General features: G+C 36.9%; 1 non-coding gene across 1 annotated transcript; it reads right to left on the bottom strand.

Annotated features, from left to right (window-relative positions):
- Positions 1-10,749: 10,749 nt before the first annotated feature.
- LOC119467880 lies at positions 10,750-10,911 on the bottom strand. Its single transcript, XR_005196519.1, has one exon. It is a non-coding gene; the product is annotated as a U1 spliceosomal RNA (small nuclear RNA).
- Positions 10,912-22,297: the final 11,386 nt, after the last annotated feature.

Genomic DNA, 22,297 nt, shown 5'->3' with positions numbered 1-22,297 from the left:
GTGGAGGGTGCAAGGTGGTGAACATTGCTAAGTGAGAAAATTTCAGTGCCAGCCTACAACCTCCAAGTCGCCCAGTTTTCTGAGCACCTGAAAAAAAAATCCCATTTCTTTGACACTTACCAGCAGCCCTGGCTACACTCCCAGTGTCATAGGGGACATTAAGTTGTGTCCTATAGCTCTGAGGAGTGCTGGGTTGCTGGTAACACAGAAAAAAAAGCCATCAAGCACCTGGGTGGTTCTGGGTAGATGGAGATCACACCTTGCCATGGCTGATACAAAATATTATCTAAAGACTTATTTGACCTCTGTTTCTTTTTCAGGAGTTTATTTTAGGATCCAGGGTTCTTAGCATGGATTTTATAAATTGGCTTCACAAGTTCTTAAGCCTTCAGAATTCTGTGCTTGTGTAGGTCTATTTTTTTTTTTCTCTAGAAGAAGATGCTTATTCTTAAAGAGGTCCAGAGACTACTACAATAGTAAGAGTTGCTAATTTTCGATACCTACATAGATTTGACGTAAGCAGGAAATTTTGTACCTGTTTCTGTCCTTTTTCTAGGAGTGTGGGATACAGAGTCTGTTTTTACAAAGTTAATCTTGGTAAAAACACATGTGGAGTTGCCACATTTGTGTTAAATATTTTGGTATTACCACATATGTTTCAAATCATTAACATAACAAATTAAGGACTATAATTTTTTGGCATTTGTTATTTTAAAATAGTTCCCATAGATTTCTAAATCATCCCTTGATGAATTTTAGTTTCATAATATAAAAAAAGATAGTGTTTTCTTAACAGCATTGTTTGATATGATTCCAGGCCCATTACCAAAAAGAAGAGTTTGTCTGCAAGAGTCATTCCAGGGAAGGCTGACCAATTTTCTAAGGGCTTTGAAGATATTTTAAAATTTTCAAGTTTCTGTTTAGTTTTTCTTTGTATTCTCTGCTTATACAACAACTAACTCTGATCAGATTTTATAGAGATTTACAAAGCAGACATACAATTTTTTTTTGTCTTCTCAAATGTATTATCAACTACAGACTTCAAATTATTTTTTAACCAAACCAAACACTAACTGCTGAGTCCTGCCAATTATTTCATTTTCTCATAATGACTCGGGGCACTTGCAGCATACTTAAATAAAACTAAAAGTAGCAATTTATTTATTTTTATTTTTTTGAGATGGAGTCTCGCTCTGTCACCCAGGCTGTAGTCCAGTGGCACCATCTCAGCTCACTGCAACCTCTGCCTCCTGGGTTCAAGTGATTTTAGTGCTTTGTCTCCCAAAATGCTGGGATTACAAGTGTGAGCCATTAGACCCTGCCAGAAGTAGCAATTTAGTTGCAGCAAGAGGCATTGAAAAAAATTCAGATGGTTGTTAGGACGTGGTGTAGCTTTAATTAAAAAAAAAAATTCTTCAAACTGTGTTGAGGGTAGCTTCAAATTAAGGGCTAGATTATTTATTCAATTTTTATATTAAAACTACTAGCATCTTTTATGGACCTACAGTAACATTTTGACATATTACGAGAACTCGTGTTATTTTTGGTTTGATTTCAAGAGTACATAATTACATTAATGTGTCTAATAAATTATGTGAGAAATGTAAAAGAGATTGAAATATAATGTCAACTTGAGTCATCTTTCAAATTTAGCTTTCTTCATGAAATACAAGTCTTGCTCTCCTGTTCTTATATAAAAGAGGAAAAAGTTGGGTTGTGTAAGGCAACTAGAGTGGAGAATTTAGTGTGGTTGGATGTCCAGTGGGTTTTTTTTAATGACTTCTTCTTTCCCAATTTATGAGTGTCCATTAGTTCAGGGATTGAGCAATCTCTCAGGGGAAGAAAAACGGGGGAATTATTAAAAGTGGTGATCCCTTTCCTTTGCCTTGGCATGACACTCATTTCCTTTCCACAAAGTGTGTACAAATGACAAACCATGGAAAGTATGTTTAAATAGCCAACTGCTTTCTGTTGAGTCCTGTAAAAAGGGAGAAAGTGTTATCTAAATGGAGCGTCTTCTTTATTTAACTGTTGATTATGGATGGGAAATGGATAAGAGAGAAAGGCAGGGATAACAACTGTGGAGAAGGTACTCTGCTAGGTTCTTCTAACCCCAAACAGCAGCGTTGCAGGTGTCCAGCATGCAACCCTCCTCCCTCAGCCTGGACAGCCACAGCTCCTTCCCTGTTATCATCATTAGGCCTCTCCATTGCCCACTTACATAGCAGAATCTAGGTATGTTTGCATCATCTCTTTGGTTTTCTCTTTTACCTGCCTATACCTCATCTCTATCTACTTCCAGAGTTCTCTTTTCCAGTCATTCATTCTAACTCTAAATTCTTGCCAATTTCCCCTCCTCACTGACCTGGTTTTCCCTTTTTGCAACACTTATCACTTTCTGGGGAATTCTTGTAAAAGACTTTGGGGGAATATTTGAGGTTCAGGTACCAAGAAGCCCAGCAACGGGAGAGTGTGTCTCTCAGCATTGTCTCAGCTATGTGATGACAGATGAAAACCCTCTCACTAGCTATGGGGCATTATTACAGACCAAATAAAACAAGGTGCTGTTTGGCTGAGCCTGGTCCATGAGCAGAGCCTGAGCTAAGCCAATTTAAATGACATGATCTATATTCCAGAATACTTACCAAAATGGCAGCTTGAAGGTGAGAATCAATTGCTGTTGATTTGGCATAATGTGGGATAAATTTGCAAGGTTACCTTTTCACTGAAAATCATTGAATAGGGGACCTGGATTGCATTCTGGCTGGTTAAAGATAAATTTTCCCATTGTGGGCTTTAATTTCCTAACCATAAAACAATGGCTATAGGGAGAGGTAAAAGCACTGGTTTCTAAAGTTCTTTTTTTTTTTAATTTTAACTTTAAAGTTTTAAAAATTTTAGGCAAATCTCATCTGGATGGTTTCTAAAGTTCTGAGTTCTAAAATTTCATGATTTTAGGACAATTTTGCTAAAATCATCTGTTTTGTTAGCTTGTCCTTGTATTTAAATTTTCACATTCAGAGGTTATTTTGTAACCTCTATTTATGTTGGGGAGGGACAATAAATTATGGCATTATTAGCAGAGGAATAATTTTTACCAGGAAACTAGCTACAGAATGCAGCAAGGTGTAGGTAAAGCTTGGGAAAAAAACTGAGTTCATAAAGTACATTGGCAGGGGACAATTTCTCTGTAATAACCTGAGCCTCAAGGTTCTGGGTGCTGAGAAACAAGTAGAAGGATACTATGCAGCCATAAAAAATGATGAGATTGTGTCCTTTGTAGGGACTTGGATGAATCTGGAAATCTGGAAATCATTCTCAGCAAACTGACACAAGAACAGAAAACCAAACATCGCATGTTCTCACTCATAGGCGGGTGTTGAACAATGAGAACATGTGGACTCAGGGAGAGGAGTAGCACACACTGGGGGCAGTTGGCGGGGGCTAGGGGAGGGACAGCGAGGGGTGGGAAGGGTGGGGAGGGATAATATGGGGAGAAATGCTGGATATAGTATGCACCTATGCAACAACCCTGCATGACCTGCACATGCACCCCAGAACCTAAAGTAAAATAAAAAATAAAAAAAGGAGGCTGAGAGATGAAAGTCCCCAAGGCCAAATGGATACTTATGTTTTTTCAAAAAGCAGTGTGATGCTGCAAGCAAATGGAACTTCCAGAGAAAGTTGCTATGGCTAAGATGACTCACTTCAAAGGTACAACGATCATTTTACCCAGGATTTATGTTACTTCTTGGAAGAGAGAGGGTTTGCAGAAAAGAAGTTGATGAAGATTTAGAGATATGTTCTGTAAACCTAAGAGAGGAAGTAAACGAAGACGCTCATGATTTCATACTACCTTCTGTATCACAGATTTGAAATTTGAATCTACATCAAAGAAACTGAAAAGAAAAACTTAGTCAAGACAGATGAGCAGATCATACCACACCTCTGCCAGCAGCACCAGAAAATGAAGACCATTCAAAGTGATACTTGGGCCCAGGTAGAAATCACTTCAGTGGGGGTCAAAGAGGAGAGGCTGTGCAGGCAGGTGTCCTGGGCTTGGTGTCAGATAGACTGGAAAAGAAACCTTGCTCTCCCTTACTAACTATGCGTTTGGTCAAGGGGCTTCACTTCTGTGAGTTTAGTTTTGTTCTCTATAAAATTGGGGTTGCCATCTACTCCTTAAAGTTGGTAAGTAAATGAAATAACTTGTAAAAAATGAGATAACGCTTGTTTTCAAAAAGTCATTCAGGAAGCCCCTGTCCTAAGGTGGATGCATCACATTAAAAAAAGAAAAAGTTCTTCCCAATAATACTGGTTAATGTGAAATTAACCCCTCAGGAGTGGAGTTGCTAGCTGCAGTTCCCTCTCCTTGCTGTCTTGACACAGGAAGAAGTAAGCCATGAGCAGGACTGGTCAGTGTCTAATGTTCAGGCATGGAGAAATCTGCATAAGGGCCCAGGCTCTAAGTTTCCAGAAAGTTCTGGGAAATATTTCACAATCTCAACATGATCCCTTGGATACAGGATTGAATCTCCCTCCCTTTACATGCATTAGTGAAGTCCAAATTGTGATCTAATATCCCGTACATAGGAAATCCTGTCATGTGAGTTTTAAAAATGTGTGAACCAGCAGAATTCTGAAAAATTATACCTTAGGCTATGCACACTTCAGTATGAGTGAATCACATGTGACAATGTGCTGACAGTGATGACCTTCCATTTGTGTGCTAAAGTGACTTCCTGTGCATTAGCAAGGTTTTCGGAATTAGATTAAGTTGCACTTTCTAAAGTTCTTTAAGTCTTACACGTGAATTGACTATGCTTTCCTATACTTCTGAAGCCATTTATACTTGCCAAAATATAATTTAAGACAAGTGTTACTGTCTCTTATTGCAAATAGAACATATGTTTTGCACAATGAGATTTTATTGCTTGGCACACATGACTTTAGCATGCTTTAGTGTGAAGTAAGTTTTCCAAGACTAGAGGATTTGGCAAGTATAAGAGGTTAAAGTTTTCATTTTAGGTACCCCCTCCCCCAAGTCTCTCCAAAGATGAGGGAAATGATTGATACACTAACAGATGTTTTATTACTATGTGGACATCACATTTCCAGAACTCTTCTTACGCAGGCTAATTGCATCTGGTTAGCTGTACTTACCCTTTTCAGCTTGTAATTTTCCTTTGGCTAAATTATTATTGACATCAACAGGAGTTGGACTTCCTCAGTGTCATGTAGAACAGAGAAACATGACTAAAAGAACACAGGTCATAGAGATAGCATATCTATTTATTTAAATTTCAATCTCTTTTGATGCTAGGTCTCACCTTCAATCTGAAACACTCCAGCCTTCCTGGCTAAGAGGGCTAAATGTGACCAAGGCAAAGAAGCTGCTGTTTTCTTCTCTTACACCTTTCTCACTTCCTTCCCCTCTTTGATTCCATAGTGGGCTTAATGGTAGTCACAGAAAGCTGTGTCTGTGTTTTATGTCTTAATTCCTCAAACCTGTGAATGTGACCTTATTTGGTAAAAGAGTCTTTGCAGATGTAGTTAAATTAAGGATCCTGGGAGAGGGAGCTTATCTAGGGATATTCAATCATGTGTATCTTTATAGAATATAGGTGCATAGGAGACATACAGGGAAGACGAGGAGGCAATGTGACTGCAGAGGCAGAGAAGAGAGTGATGAGGCCACAAATCAAGGATTGTCAAGATCAGCCAGAAGCCTGAAGAGGAAAGGGAAAGGGGAGGATCCTGCCCTAGAGCTTTTGGAAGAAGCATGGCTTTGCTGACACCTTGATTGTGGGCCTCTGCCTCCAGAACTGCAAGAGAATACATTTCTGTTGCTTTATGCTTCCCAGTTTGTGGTCACGTGTTACAAAGGATAGTAGTATAGCTCCTTTTTACTTTCTTTTCCTCTCCATTTAAGTTTTTCTATCATTTTGTGCATTTGACCATTTATGCCCTTCATGAAAATCTCACACTCTCTCTCTCTCTCATTGTTGTATCATTGCCAAGACAAAGCACAAAACAATAATTTAATGCATGTGGGTATGATTGGACTTTTATGCAAAGTTGATTGACTGTTAAGCCAACTGACCATATTTTTAATATGAATGAAAATACAAATTACTTGGCAGTTTTGGTAAAAATGCAGAGTCCCAATGTTTTCACCCTAACACATTTCTGATTTTATTGGTCTGAGATGTGACCTGTGAACCAGTATTTTTTAACAAGAATCTGAGGGATTCTTATATAGATGGCTAACAATCCATACTAAGGAAACATTAAAGTAAGGCATGGTTCCCTTTGTTTGCTATCAAGAACTGATGTATATTTGTGGTATGTCAGTCTAAAAGCCCATTACAATCCAGGAAGTAATGTCTATAGGTCAAATCCCAGGCCTCCGTAAAAATATAAGTAATCTCAAAAGGATTTGGTTAGACTCACGTTTAGTAATTCACAGTGGCTAATTCAAGGAAATGAGGGTGGTTCCTTAACCTCTGAGTTGAAAGCCAAGGGGGTGTAGCATAACATTTCCCAGCATGTTCTTTACTGCCACTGCCTGGGAGTGGATTCTACACAGGCCTGGCGGGCCCATGTTCCCACACACTGGGCCAATTTTTGTTCCTGGCTCAGGGCTGTGCTTACTTAGAGGCGTAATGGCTTTGTCTGTTTTGCTCCTCGGTGGGGCACATCTCCCATCTATTTTGTTTAGGAACTCTAAACACAGTCTACAGTCCAAAGGGAAGCTCAGCTGTGGAACTCTGAAAAGGATCTGGCTAGAAGCAGCCCTAACACACTTTTTTTTCCCACGCTTCTCATCGTCCTTCTCAGACCTGGGAGGTTTTTCAGAGTACTTGATGCTGCAGGCTGTTGTCTGAAACCACCTATCCGGGAGCATGTCCACCTCTTGCTTCTTGGTTGGCTATAAACTCTGGTACATCCAGGACAGAAAGTGGAAGCTGAAAAGGGCAATCAGTTTGTGCCTAAAGGAGGCCATTGTTTACCCCTTATGAAAATAATGGGAAACATAGTACATTCTCACTTATAAGTGGGAGCTAAACTGTGAGGATGAAAAGGCATCAGAAGGGCACATGGAGTTTGGGGACTCAGTGGGAAAGGGTGAGAAGGGGGCGAGAGATAAAGGACTACAAATTGGGTTGACTGTATACTGTTTGGGTCGTGGGTGGATCAAGACCTCACAACTCACTATTTACTCATGTAACAAATACTACCTATTCCCCAAAAACCTATGGAAATAAAAAATTTAAAAATAAAGTCTTGGTCTCTTAAAAAGTTGAACTTTAAAGCATGGTGTTTCTTACCTATTCATTAAACAGTGGTCCTCAAACTTTATCTGAAAGATTTGTCATAACAGATATCACTAAGTCACACTCCCTGAGTTTCTGATTATGATTCTTCTAGAATTTACACGTCTAACAAATTCCCAGCAACTGCTGCTGGCCTAGGAACTGCCCTTGGAAAATCGCTGCTTTAGGAATCTATCCTTTTTACTTTGCTTTCTACCATGGAATACATAAGCTTGTATTTTACATCCTTTGTGAAGCAAAGGTGTCTTTGTTTGCAACTCAGTTACCCAGAGTGCAAAATGGGTGATAAACTAAGCAAATGGCGGTTCTTTTGCAACTTGGTAGGCTGCCTCAGGTGTCATGCTCAGCTTTCCATCTCATGCTTTTTGACCTACATCTATTTTCCTATGGGCAGCCCCTCAATCCCATGTTACGTGTCCTGACCACATTTCTTCTTGTTTTACTCCAATCCTCAGGGAGTTATCTTCAGCCTACCATACCTAAAGATTCTTATGGATTCGAGAAAATTTAAAAATAGTCTCTCTTCCTCCCAGTACCTACTTTAAAGCATATTCGTATCATGTGCTTTAAAGTATAACGTATATATGCTCATATAGCATAATGAGTGTGCTAATGCATATTGTGCACTTCTAATTCCACTGCAAGACTCTTCAGGTTAACATTATCTTGTTATCCCTATCTTCATAAGTGTTTATGAGCTAGATTGCAGAAAATTTGACATTCAAAAGCCCTTGCTCTTTGAAAGAGAAAATGTAAGCTGAGAAAATATACACACAGAATAGGATCTGGCTAGATTTTGATTAATTTTTTATGAATGAAGCAGAATTGGATGATGTCAAAAGTTTTGGTTAATTCAATTGTGGGAGATAAGTACAACCCTCAAAGTTTCTACTATTTCAAAGTCTTTCTTCCTTACTAGGCTTCTCAGGGCAAGTTTGATCCCTTCAAGAACCTGTTCCCTCAACTTCAATGTTTTGTGCTTACTAGATCACACATTGTTATAAACTTTCTACTTTTTCCTGAATTTCTATTGAACATAGTGCCCCTGTCACTGTGCAGTATCTGGCTCTTCATTCTTTGTATGTGGGGACTGACTGGCCTATCTCTCTGCACATAGTAGGCTTCACAGGTATAAATTTGTAAATTTTTAGTTCTTTTTTTCTGTATCATAAGATTAAAATGATCAAATAATGAGACTAAAAGAAACGGAGAAATGACCAAGAGAAAGACTAATATTGTAATTAGCGGAAAAGAAGCAAGACTCTTTAAAAAAGACATCTTGCTTGGAATAGGTTGTGAAAACAGCCACTCCAGAAACTACCACTCATATGCCCAGAACTAATAAAACTATTCCTCAGCTGTTTTTTATTGAAATAAATGAAAAGAGGAGATTGCAAAAGAAAAACAAAAACAAAAACAAAAAAACCGTGGACAAGTAACTACTCCAGGACAAAGCTCCTGGCATTCTAAGTTCTTTGGAAAAAATACACCCTAAAGGTGTCATAAACAAAATCTCAGCTCCTCTTCCTTCTCTCAAATCCTTTACACCACAGGATAAAGTAATACAAATTTCAGAATTGTAGTGCAGGTTTTATTTTCCTTTTTTCCCTAATCATTTGTGATTAGGGAGATTTCTTTGTTTAGTACAATCTGTCCAGCCAGTAACTTCCAAGTGCCAAGCATAGCACTGCGTCCTTGCGCCTGTAAAAGGGAGTGCTAATTAGAACTGGATGAATCTCATTTGACAGAATGGTCTGATGTCAGGTCCACACCCTTGTTCTTGAAATTCAGATGAAAGTTAAATTGGTACAAAAATAAGTTCTCTTGAAACATTTCCTCCCTGGACTTGACATTTTGATGTTCGGGTTCTTTTGATGTTTAGCATTGAACATTGAGGAGTAAATAACAATAGGAATCCTTCTGAGAACACCACATAAATGTGGTGATTAATGAAGCAGCTGCTGCTAAATGCCCAGCAGTCTGCCATTTTAGACTGTTGTGGGAGTGGCCTTTATGCTGTTGGGTTGCAACTCCAAAATTCATCACCGTGCTCTGTTAACTGAGGGTCTGGAATAGTAGAGGCATATCCCATCAAATGCAAAGACTGTCTTACATTTGGCACTGGTTGCACAGTTCACTAACAGAGAGATTTAAACTGTATATGTTTGTGTGCCTGTGTATATAGCTTTAAAATAACAATTACAAATACAATATGCTTGAGATTTTCAGGAAAAAAAAAAAGTTTAAACAGGAAAGAATGCCAGGGTTAAAAGGTTTTAGAGTTCACAGAGTTCATGCTTTTTTTTTTAGCCAGTCATTATAGGTTAAAAAACAAAACAAAACAAAACTGATGTCAAGAAAAGGAAATGATTTGCCCAAGACCTCACAGTTTTCTGCCACTTTCTATTTAGAACCCTAATGAGGTTTCAGTGACTTTCATTCTCTGCTGTATCATTGCCAATTCTTTTTAAAAATGAGACAGAAAAGAGGGCCATGAATCAGAACGAAGAGTCCAGATGAGGAGAATTAGTTGTTGCAGAAAGAGCTGCATGTATCGGAATGAACCCATGTGGAAGTGGCAGGAGGGTGATCCTCCACCCCTGCCCCGCCCTGCTCAGCTGGAGCCGCCACCAGTGATTGCTGGTAGAACCAATCTGCACTGTGTCCAGGGAAGCATTTCTCTCTCATCTCAACCTGTGCTTTTTCCCATTTACCAAGATATCTAAAGTTAGTTTTTTCTCCCAAGGGTCAGAAATGTTCACTCCCATTTAAGATGATTTTTTTAAAGTTCACAACTCCATGTCCAAGACTAGATAACAAAACTCTTTCCCAAGGGTCAAAATCCAACACAGCAAACTTTCTTCATGGCACAAGGTGGGATTCTGATAATTTTTTCAAAGACAGCGAACCAAGAGTGAAATGGAGAGAGGAGTTGTGTAAACCAAATGCAGACACCCAAAAAATAACAGACTGTCAGAACCACAATGTGGACCTAGGGTTTCATTCAGCATTCTTCTCAATCTCTCAAAGCTTTAAAAATTTTTTCCTGACCAAATGTAGGAAAATAAGTCTTGCAGAACAAAGAGCAGAGCAATGTTTCTAAACCATTAAATTAGGCATGCTGATTGGGGATTAAAGCGGTTCTTAATAGGGTACTGGATTGATGATAAGGCTCCCTAGTCAAATTTGAGATTATTAGGTGAAGAACTTTTCTTTGGCTTCCCAAAATATTAGCTGAAGTTGAATTCAAGGTCAAGATAACCCAGCATTATCCTAAAAAAAGTTAAGTTCCACATCAGTCCTTGTCAGAAAGGCTTTGAATGAAAATAATAGCATATAATTAGTAAATAGATATTTTAGGAATCCCCAGAGATTTGAGGACATGAAGTTTCTTTTTTTATATCAAAAACATTAGGGGAGAGTGCAAACTCGGGCCCCTACTACCGTAAATTATGCAATCAAGTTTCCCACATTTGGGGAAATCACAGGAATCAGCATATTGGAGGCAATGGCTAAGCCTCACTCTTAGAGAACAACCTTTGTGGTCATGGGATCTCTCCTGGCAGCTACATATTGCACATGAGGTTTCTTGAAAAAGGATATTTAGGAAATTAATGGAATCAAGTACTGTATCAGATCTTGTAAAGAACTATAATACTATTGAATGGTAGGAGGATAAGAACTGTATAGAAGAAACATTCTTAAGTTGGGAATATTTTAGTATGGTGACAAAAATATGAATGAAACGACTTTGGTGAAGAAAATGAAATTATGATAAAAGAACATATTTTATTTTTCTAGGATTAGAGTTCACAGAATATAACAAGCATCTGGGAATATCTTCCAGTAAGAGAGTTCATGGAAAGCATGTATGCAAAGTGACAGAAGTTCCCATTTACTGGCACTTGCTATGGGTCAGACCGTGGGTTATGGCTTTACAAATGATATCTAATTTAATCCTTAAAACAACCTAAAACAACCTAGTGAGTCAGGTGTTTTTACTTCTATTTTGCAGATGAAGAAAACAGAGGCTTAGAAAGGTTAAATAACATGTCTAAAATATTACATCTAGTAAGTATAGGAGCTAGAATTTTAGTTCTTATCTGTCTAGCTCCAACTTTTTACTTTAACTTCCGGATTGCTGTTTCTGAATTCCTTATTTTCTTTTACCATTTCTTGAGGAAGTTCAATCCAAACATTTAACAGAAATATCTGTAAACCTGGAAAGTTAAACCAATTCATTATTTTATTTTATTTTATTTTTGAGACAGAGTCTCACCCTGCTGCCCATGCTGGAGTGCAGTAATGAGCAACACTACAGCCTCCACAGCCTGGACTCAGGTGACTCTCCCACCTCAGTTTCCTGAGTAGCTAGGACTACAGGAACACCCTACCATGTCTGGCTATTTTTTAAAACACTTTTTTTTTTTTTCTTTTTTGGAGAAACAGGCTTTCACTATGTTGCCTAGGCTGGCCTTGAACTCGTGGGCCCAACTGATCCTCTTGCCTTGACCTTCCAAAGTACTGGGATTAGAGATGTGAACCACCACACCCAGCTAAACCAATTCTTTTACATTTATCTGGGCTGGGTTTGATAGTTACTAAAGCACTGTAATCCTGAAATAGATTGAGATTTAAAATACACTTAAGTTACATGATATTTTGCATATATACGTAAAAATAGTAATAGCTTGCCATTTAAAGATATTGTCCATCTAAAAACATTTCCTAGCATAAGCATATTTATATGAGGCTACTGTTTTTAAAACTATGTCATACTTTTCATCTAGATTTAGTGTTTGCTAGCATAAGCATATTCATATTAGATTAATATTCCACTAGGTTCAAACATTTGCTTCAGCCTCAGTGAATGCCTGTTAGTCACATTAGAAATCTGTTTTGGACATTTGCTATTTAATGAGCCCATTATTTTGCAAGTATTTTTCTCAAAAGTGGCTAAAGAACTGTCTGTGATTTGGGTAACTTGTCTAAATAAATGAGGTTATGATATTGCCTATAATCAGCTCAAAACTAAGCTTACATTTTATTTACAAGTTGGCAGCTGACACCAGTGTGATGAGAAAAATGCTGCCATCAGAAAAATGTGGCCAAATATCAATGAGAAGCAGTTTTTTGTACATCCCATTTGGATACAGCTTGAACTAAGGGGCCCTCATTTGGCTCTAGTGATGGGGGTTCATGGTTCACCTTTAAAACTGACATGGTCCTTACCAACCTCATATTCTTTACAAAATCTTTTATCAGTTTGGAATCCCATTGCCTACTCAAATGCATTGGTAAGCTGACTATCATGCAAGTACATCATAATGTTAGAAAGGTGGGTGTTGATCTGGTCCAGAGCAGTGGGTAACTGTGACTCCTGGTAGGTACTGGGGAATTGCTTACAGAAAAGGTGTTACGTACTCTGGGTTTGAAGGCTTTGGAACACATATCAAGAGAGCAAAGCCATGCATTGGAATTTACTTTTGAGCAATTTTAATTATGGTTTTTGTTTACTTTTCCAGTAGAAATCAGCTATTATTTGTCTTTTCCACAGAGAAAACATTTTCATCCACTTTCCCCACTTACTGCTGTAGAATGTATGTTGGGTATCCCCAGGCCTTGCTTAGGTCTGTCATCTTCAGATATCCCAAGCCCCTGGAGACTTGAATGAGGACCAGGCAGAGTGAATGATCTATGCCAGGAGGCAACATATTCTTTTCTCATGGCCTGATTTCAGGAGAAAAAGGAGATTCTGAAGAACTGGCCCTGGAAGTCAGCATACTGCAATTGAGAATGATATTGTTAAATCCACTGACAACAACTTAGCACTCTTTCCACTCCTCAAGCCACTGTTTATCCCAAATGAGGCCACCATAGCAAAGAAGATAGACTGTGGGTACTAGATTACCATGTTTGGCTTGGTTTAGCCTCAGAGCTTAATGATGATTGCACACTTCTACCCCACCACTATGGGCCAGGGAGTTCTTGTGGGCACATCCATACACATTGTACTCGTCAGGGCTCTCTAGAGGGACAGCACTAATAGGATAGATGTATATATGAATAAAAGAGAGTTTATTAAGGTGTATGGACTCACATGATCACAAGCTGAAGTCCCACAATAGGCTGTCTGCAAGCTGAAGAGCAAGGAAACCAATCTGAGACTCAAAACTTCGAAAGTAGGGAAACAGACAGTGCAGCCTTAAGTCTGTGGCCAAAGGTCCGAGGGCCCCTGGAAAACGACTGGTATAGCTCCAAGAGTCCAAAAGCTGAAGAACTTGGAGTCCAATATTCAAGGGCAGGAAGCATCCAGCATGGGAGAAAGATGGAGGCCAGAAGACAGACAGTCTAGTCCTTCTATGTTCTCCTGCTTTAATTCAAGCTGAGCTGGAAGCTGATTAGATTGTAACTGCCCAGATTGAGGGTGGGTCTGCTTTTCCCAGTCCACTGACTCAAATATTAATCTCCTTTGGCAACATCCTCACAGACATACCCAGGAACAATACTTTGCGTCCTTCAATCCAATCAACTTGATACTCAATATTAACCATCACATTCATCTTGTAGATTAGCAGGGCACACTAAGTTCTGGACTATGGTTGAAGAGAAGATCATGGTTATCGTATTAGCTATGAACTTTATTTTGTAGGAATTAAGAGGATAATTGTGTAATTTAGGGGGACAGCAGAAAGTTATTGGTAGTCTAGGTAATAAGCTTACAATTTGACTTTGTGATGGAGGGAAAAACAGTTTCCTATTGGGCTGGCTTTTCCTGGCAGTACTACACTAAGAGATCTCAAAGCAATTAAGATTTACCTAACAACTGTGGTTCTCTGCCTTTTTTCTACTGTAATACATATGCTCACATGTGAAACATTTTCATAGATGATTGTGGATTTAGACAAGTTTCTGTTGGAATAAAATAGATTTTGGATAATGTGTAAATTACATCCTGTTTGGTTTTGTCTTATTTTTAAAAACTCCTTGATCACACTCCTGTGTATCTCCCAGATGAGGAGACAGAATTGTAAAACAGTAATCACCTTTTTCTTCACCCCCATAGTGGTTCCGGCCTAGATGAACACAAATTAAAAGACGAAGGACAGATGTCCAATGATGCAAGTGGAAGATGTATTGTGGGGAGGATACACGAGCCAGGATGTGTTTTCTGCTTGGAATAAAAGTTTTTGAGAAACTAAAATGTGAGTTGGAGGGTCTATTTAATGATGCCTCTTGCTAGGTGTACCCATGGAATTATTATTATATATATTCACATATGAGGTGTAGCAGAATAAAAAAAGTGGAAAATTACTATTAAATAGATTTTCTTTACAATGATCATGACCTCAATTAAGAATGTAGTGATATGTTAAAGTGAGTTTTGTCTCTCTGGATTTGTGACAATCTGGGCTTGTCTTTAGTAAACTATTCATGGGTCAGACTTGGTCTTGTGACTGGTATCTGGAGAACAATTTGCTTTCAGAAATTCATAAGAAAAGAAAAGATGTTGAAATTATACATAAAAGTAGCCTGGGATTTTGACATTCTTTTTCCTTTTAGTACACGGAAGCATAGTTATTTGAAGAACACTATTTCAAATCTACAGTCCTTTAAGTTAGGAATGCTACTGTGTTACCCATACTTTTTGAGATTTTTTTAAAAGCTAAAGTTAGCAAAGTTTTTTTGGTATTTGTTTTCAGCCACTCTAAAGACAATCTAATTTTTCTCTTTCAACATATATTGCATGTTTACAAAGGCCTTACCTAGTATCACATAAATATGATGAGAATTGGAGAGTCATGAAACCTGAATTTTTTTCATTAATTTATTTATCAATTATTTACTAAGCCCCTACTACATTTTTTGTATCGGGGAACAGGATGGATTAGACTCATCTCTGTCATCAAAAGTAGTATAACCTTGTGGGTTATAATTGTCTATTATTGTGAGATGTCTGCCCACCTCATACAGGGTGTAAATATGCATAGGTATGGGTTCATAAACACAGCTTTGTTTTGTTTTAAACTTATATAAATGGTATTCTGAATTTATCATTTTGAGATTTTGTTTTTGTACTTATTTTCAAATGCTGTATTTATTGTTTAATTATTCCCTTATACAAATATATAAAATATATTTATTGTGAATTATTCCCTTATGCAAATATATAAAATATATTTATTTCTTTTTTGATTAGTCAGAATTTTGGTTGTTAACAGTTTTTGCTGTTATCACCAAAGATGTCGTGAATATTCTTGTCCATATTCCTTATGGCTATGTGTGTTAAAGTTTCCAGGAAGAAACTTACATGGTCATTGGAAAAATGCATTTTCAACTTTACCAGCTAATGCCAAATCGTTTACCAGAGATAATGTACAAATTCACACTCATCAACAGCACAAAAGAAATAAAATAACCTCTTCTTGTCAGACTTTCAAATTTTGTATCAGTTGAATAAACATCAACTAGTGTCATATGATTGTTTTAGTGATAATTGTTCTGAATTCTTTGAGTTGTACTCGATATATTTATTAATACTTTCAGTTTCTTCCCCATGAATAAAACTGATCTTTTGGTCATTTTATTTGTTTTGGATCACTCTTTTATTACTTATTGACTTGATAATTATTCTTTATATACTAATCTAAGTACTAATTCTTTGCAACTTGTGAATAAATGTATTTTCCTCATTTATCGTTTATCTTATTTTTGTTTATAGTGCCCTATCCTACTCAGTCCAGTATATTTGAACTTATCAATAATTCTCTTTTGTTTTGTTCTTTTTTCTCATTTAAATAATACTTTCCTACTCCAATTCATAAATTATACCTTCTATATATGCTTCTAAAATCTTTAGAATTTTAGTTGAAATATTTGTTAATAACTCATCCGGAATATATTTAACATTTGTTATTTGTTCTACTTTTTTCATACGTTTTACTTCTATGCATATTATAAACTACATAATGGATTATTATTTTTGCTTTAAGTGGGTAATTGTTTTATTAAAAAAATCAATAACTAAAGTCTTTCATACTTGCCATTTATAATGCTCTTCAGTTGTTTTTGTAGACCTGTGTTTCTATCTGGTATCATTTTCCTTAAAGCTGAAGTACTTCCTTTAACAATTTTTATAGTGCCAGTCTGCTGGCAATGAAGTGTATCAGCTTTGTTAATCTGAAAATGTTTTTATTTCACCTTCATATTTGAAGGGTGTTCTACTGAATATAGAATTTTAGGTTAGCAGTGATTAAAAAAACACTGTTTCATTGTTTTGTGGAATGTCTACTGAATATAGAATTTTAGGTTAGCAGTGATTAAAAAAACACTGTTTCATTGTTTTGTGGAATGTATTATTTCTCATATGAAGTCAGCATTCATTCTTATTTGTATTTTTCCCCTTTGGTGCATTCTCTCTTTCTCTCTCTCTCTCTCTCTCCATATATATGTTACATACACATTCTACATATACACACATACCCCCCCTTGAAAAGCTAGTGGTGGTATAGCTCTGGTATGAGTCCGAGCACCTGAGAATTGGTAGTGCTGATGGTTTAGGTCCCAGTCTAAGGGCAGGAGAAGACTGATGTACTAGCTCAAGCAGTCAGGTGTAGAAAGAAAATTCTCTCTTCCTCTGCCTTTGTGTCCTATCCAGGCCCTCAGTGGATTGGATGATGCCCATTCACATGGAGAGGCATAACTGCTTTACTCAGTATACTGATTCAAACATAAATCTCTTCTAGAAATACTCTCACAGACACAACTGAAATAATGTTTAACCAAATATCTGGGCATCTTGTGATTCAGCCAAGTTGACACATGAAATTAGCCATAACACATAACCATTCTCTTTTTCTTCCTTTTGGTTTTATTTGAGGATATTCCCATATCCTATCTGAAACCCCTTGTTTTCCCTTCCCTTCCCTTCCCTTCCCTTCCCTTCCCTTCCCTTCCCTTCCCTTCCCTTCCCTCCCTTTCCATCCCCTCCCCTCCTCTCCCCTGCCCTCCCCTCCCCTATTTTCTTCCTTTCCTCCTTCCTTCCTTCCTTTCTTTCTCTCTCTCTCTTTCTTTTCTTTTCTTTTCTTTTCTTTTCTTTTCTTTTCTTTTCTTTTCTTTTCTTTTCTTTCTTTCTTTCTTTCTTTCTTTCTCTTTCTTTCTTTCTTTTTTCTTTTCTTTTCTTTTCTTTCTTTCTTTCTTTCTTCTTTCTGTCTTTCTTTCTCTTTTTTTCTTTCTCTTTTCTTTTCAAAGAAATTTACCCTGTTGCTTATGTTGCTCTTCTTTGAGAATTAATACTTATTTTATTTCATTTAGAATTAACATATAATAATTATATATATTTATTGAATATAATGTGATGTTTCAATGCATATGCACACATTATAATGACCAAATTGAGGTAATTACCACATCCATCACTTTTAACATTTATTATTTCATTGTTGTGACACTATTCAAAATTTCTTCTAGCTATCTTGAAATATGCAATGCATTGTTATAGTAACTCTATTGTATTTCTTATTGATATTCTTACTGGCAGCAATTAAATATCTTCAGATCTGTTCAACTCTTTAAAAAAATATCTCTTCAAGGACAACTACACACCACTGATCAAGGAAATAAGAGAGGACACAAACAGGTGGATAAATGGGATCCAATTAAACGACAGCAGAAGAAACAATCATTAGAGTGAACTGGCAACCAACAGAATGGGAAAAAATTTTTGCAAGCTACCCATCTGATAAAGGGCTAATATCCAGAATCTACAAAGAACTAAAGCAGACTTACAAGAAAAAAAAACAAGCAAACCCATTCAAAAGCAAGCGAAGAATATGAACAGACACTTTTCAAAAGAAGACATATATGCAGCCAACAATATATGAAAAAATGCTCATCATTGTTGGTCATTAGAGAAATGCAAATCAAAACCACATTGAGATACCATCTCACACCAGTTAGAATGGCGATCATTAAAAGATCTGGAGGCAACAGATGCTGGAGAGGATGTGGAGAAAAGCAACACTTTTACACTGTCAGTGGCAGTGCAAATTATTTCAACCATTATGGAAGACAGTGTGGTGATTCCTCAAGGATCTAGAAACAGAAATTCCATTTGACCCAGCAATCCCATTACTGGGTATATACCCAAAGGATTATAAATCTTTCTATTATAAAGACACATGCACACATATGTTTGTTGTGGCACTGTTTACAATAGCAAAGACCTGGAAGCAACCCAAATGTCCATCAATGATGGACTGGACTGGGAAAATGTGGAACATATACACCATGGAATACTATGCAACCATAAAAAATGATGAGCTCATGTCCTTTGTAGAGACATGGATGAATCTAGAAACCATCATTCTCAGCAAACTGACACAAGAACAGAAAACCAAACACTGCATGTTCTCACTCATAGGCAGGTGATGAACAATGAGAACACTTGGGCAGAGGGAAGGGAACAACACTCACTGGGCTAGGTTGGGGGTTGGAGGGGAGGGGAGGGGAGGGGAGGGAGGGACACGGAGGCAGGGAGGATGGGGATAACACCGGGAGAAATGCCTGATGTAGGCAACAGGTGGGGGTGGATGGAGACAGCAAACCACCATGGCATGTATGTACCTATGTAACAATCCTGCAGGATGCAGGATGTGTACATGTACCCCAGAGCCCAAAGTACAATTATATATATATTTTAACCCCACCACCTCTTCCCTCTGTCATCTTAGTTTTCTCTCATTTCCTAGCATATCTTTCAAGAGAGTTGTATCTACTTACAATTACTATTTCCTCAGCCCTCCACTCATTCCTTAACCTGTTCCAGCCTGACTCTGGCGAAGGCCACCAACCACCTCCAAGTTACCAAGTGCGATGGACATTTGGAAATCTTTATAAGTGTCTCAGCACAATCTGACATTACTGAATACGCCTCTTTATTTAAATGATCTCTTTACTGGTTACTGAAATAATACACCTTTCTGGTTTCTTCTCCTACCTCTTTGGCATTTCATCTCTTGTCTTCACTGCGGTGATACTCTCTTCATATTGGCCATTAGTTACTGAAATTCCTTGAATTTCATTTGTAGATCTTTTTTATTTTTATACTCTTTACTTTTATATCAGAAAATCTCATCTTTTGTTTGTTCGTTTGTTTGCTTTTTGAGACAGTCTCGCTCTGTTGCCAGGGTGGAATACAGTGGCATGATCTCAGCTAACTGCATCCTCGGTTCAAGTGATTCTCATGCCTCCACCATGGAGTAGCTGGTATTAAAGGTAGATGCCACCATGCCCAGCTAATTTTTGTATTTGTAGTAGAGATGGGGTTTCACCATGTTGGCTGGGCTTGTCTTGAATTTCTGACCTCAAGTGATTTGCCTGCCTTGGCCTCCCAAAGTGCTGGGATTACGGATGTGAGCCGCTGCATCCAGCCAGGAAATGTTATCTTTAACCATAGCTTCAATTACCATGTACCTATTTGTTTATAGCTCTCAGATGATTTTCTCTAGCCCAGAATTATTTTCTGAACTCCCGACACATATTCAACTATATACACTTAATATTGTCCCTCAGATATGTGAAAATATTCTCAAACTACAAAGGTACAATATCAGTCTCATGATTTTGTTACATCAAATATGATCGTTTTCAACTATTTTTATATGATAAATGGGACTGTTATTCATCCATTTCGTCATGCCCAAAATCTAGGTGTCAACTTTTATCTTCCCCCTACCTTCCAACATAAATCAAATTTATTACTTAGTTAATTTAAAAATGGATATTTATTCTATAATATCTTTCTGTCCAAATCTATTTACATCAACAGAAGCTTAGTTCAAGTTGCCATTTTTCATTGTCTGGACTATTATAATTATTCCTTGACTGTTATCAAATATATGTTTAACAGTTTGTACAATGAGACTTCTAATTGTTTCAGATTTTGCCAAAGCTCCAAAGCTGAGAGCAATAGGTGAAAGCTACCCCTTAATTCTGATGTGCTGCTAGTCATCTCTGTAATTTATTAGATAAACAACTTTATGATTCTATGCAGTTTATGTAAGAGAATTCTGGAGTTTGTTGAGAAAATTTAGAGAAGGAGACAATGTTTCCAGGGCCCCGATACCCTCAGTAAAGGGACATTTTCTATAATTTTTTGAGTTGATAAATTCTCAGTACATTTAATCTGGCAGGGATATTACAGATTTTTAAACAACATTATTGTTATTGTTGAGCTCATTTTATTTGCTTACCTCTCTCCTGAGACTCTTGCCCTTTCCTTTGACTTTAGGCTTTATCTGACTCTTAGAGACTTTGCTACTGTTTCAGCTTCTGAATTGTCAGACATTTCTGTACAGAGATTGGCATGACTTTACAGGCAAAAATTCTGTAGCCCTTTTTCACCCCAAATTTCCTATGTCTTCCAAAAATGATTTCAAGTATTCTCCCTCTAACTGTAACAGATATATAAGGCTATGAAAGGAACCAAGGGAAGAAATTCCTTTCAATATTTCAATTCCCTTGTACATGAGCTGTCTGGCATTTTGACTATAGGAAATGCAAACTCAACTTGTTTGCTGATAAAATATAACTTTGCACAATTATAACACAGTTTCATGGTTTAAAATTCAGATGGAAATACATCTCTTCTGTACTAATTACATTATTGTTGTGGTTACTGATTGTTTGATAATGTTAGCAAATTTTTCTGTCATCCATATTTCCAGGATGGCCTCAAATGTGAAGCTAGATTTTGAATTCCACAAAACTCTCCCAGATAAAAAGGGTAAAATGAGATATGCCAAGAAAGAACAAAAAGATAGAAAATGAATGTTGATTCTTTCAGATAGCCTGCTCTTTTTTATCATCTTTTCTAAGCCAAGTGACATTTTGTGTCAGAATTTTTCAGAAAGCACTAGTATTTTGTAGAAAAGCACTACAGATGTGGGAGACTGTAACATGACTGTACGTGTAACTTTTTCCAACCACAGAATTGTCATAAATTATAAAATATATATATATATATGTGTGTGTGTGTGTGTGTATATATATATATATATATATATATATATATATATATAATGGAGTATATTTTGCTGAAATATGTCACATTTATGAGGGTCTGTTTTATAAATTGGACCATGTCAAGTACTTTGGAAGAGACAATGAAGAATGCATTTCAAGTGTTATTTTGGTTACCCAAAAGTATTGTTGGAAGCATACAAAAGCAAAAACTCTTAAGAAAGTATTTTTGTTTTCCAAGAAACTTACATGATGGCTTTAAGTATCAGAACAGGGCAAGGAGGCAAACAAAAGAATGTATGGATCCATTTCACTGCCACAGGAGGTATTGCCTGACGAAGATGAATCACATTACAAATTACCTAATTTAAAGTAATTCAGAAATAAGTCATTGTGAAATTTAGCATATTTATAATTTGACAAATGGTTTATTTTGAAGGCTCTCATTAATTAAAATAGTGCCAATTGAAATTAGAATACTATTTTTTTTAGGACAAAGATATAATTTTATCAGCTAGGTTTTACTCCTAATGAAGAAAGAACTGTGTAAGTAATTTCTATTACTATTTTAAAATAGCCTTTATATTCTTGTTTTTGTAACTGCAAAAGAATCATATTTCATACACAATCTCTATGAAGTCTTTATCTCATGCCAGGTGCACAGTAAGCTATTAACTAGAGATTTTAGACAGCATAGTCAGAATAATAATTTATATCTAGAAGGGGAGGGAAAAACAGTCCTTATAAATCATCAACAAAATTTAGGATAATACAATTTTTTTAACCTGAATCAAGACAGTTGGGGAATTTAAAACTGATTGTAGGACTTTAGTGAAAATAACAGGTTAAATATTTTTGAAAATTCTCTCTTCCATAAAAGCAATGAGAAAACTGGCAAAAACTTGTTAAAATCAAAACTTTCAAAACTCTTAAAACTA

Source organism: Cebus imitator, unplaced genomic scaffold, assembly GCF_001604975.1.
Source record: "Cebus imitator isolate Cc_AM_T3 unplaced genomic scaffold, Cebus_imitator-1.0 Scaffold344, whole genome shotgun sequence".
NCBI lineage: Eukaryota > Metazoa > Chordata > Mammalia > Primates > Cebidae > Cebus > Cebus imitator.
This window is presented reverse-complemented; position numbering and strand designations above follow the sequence as displayed.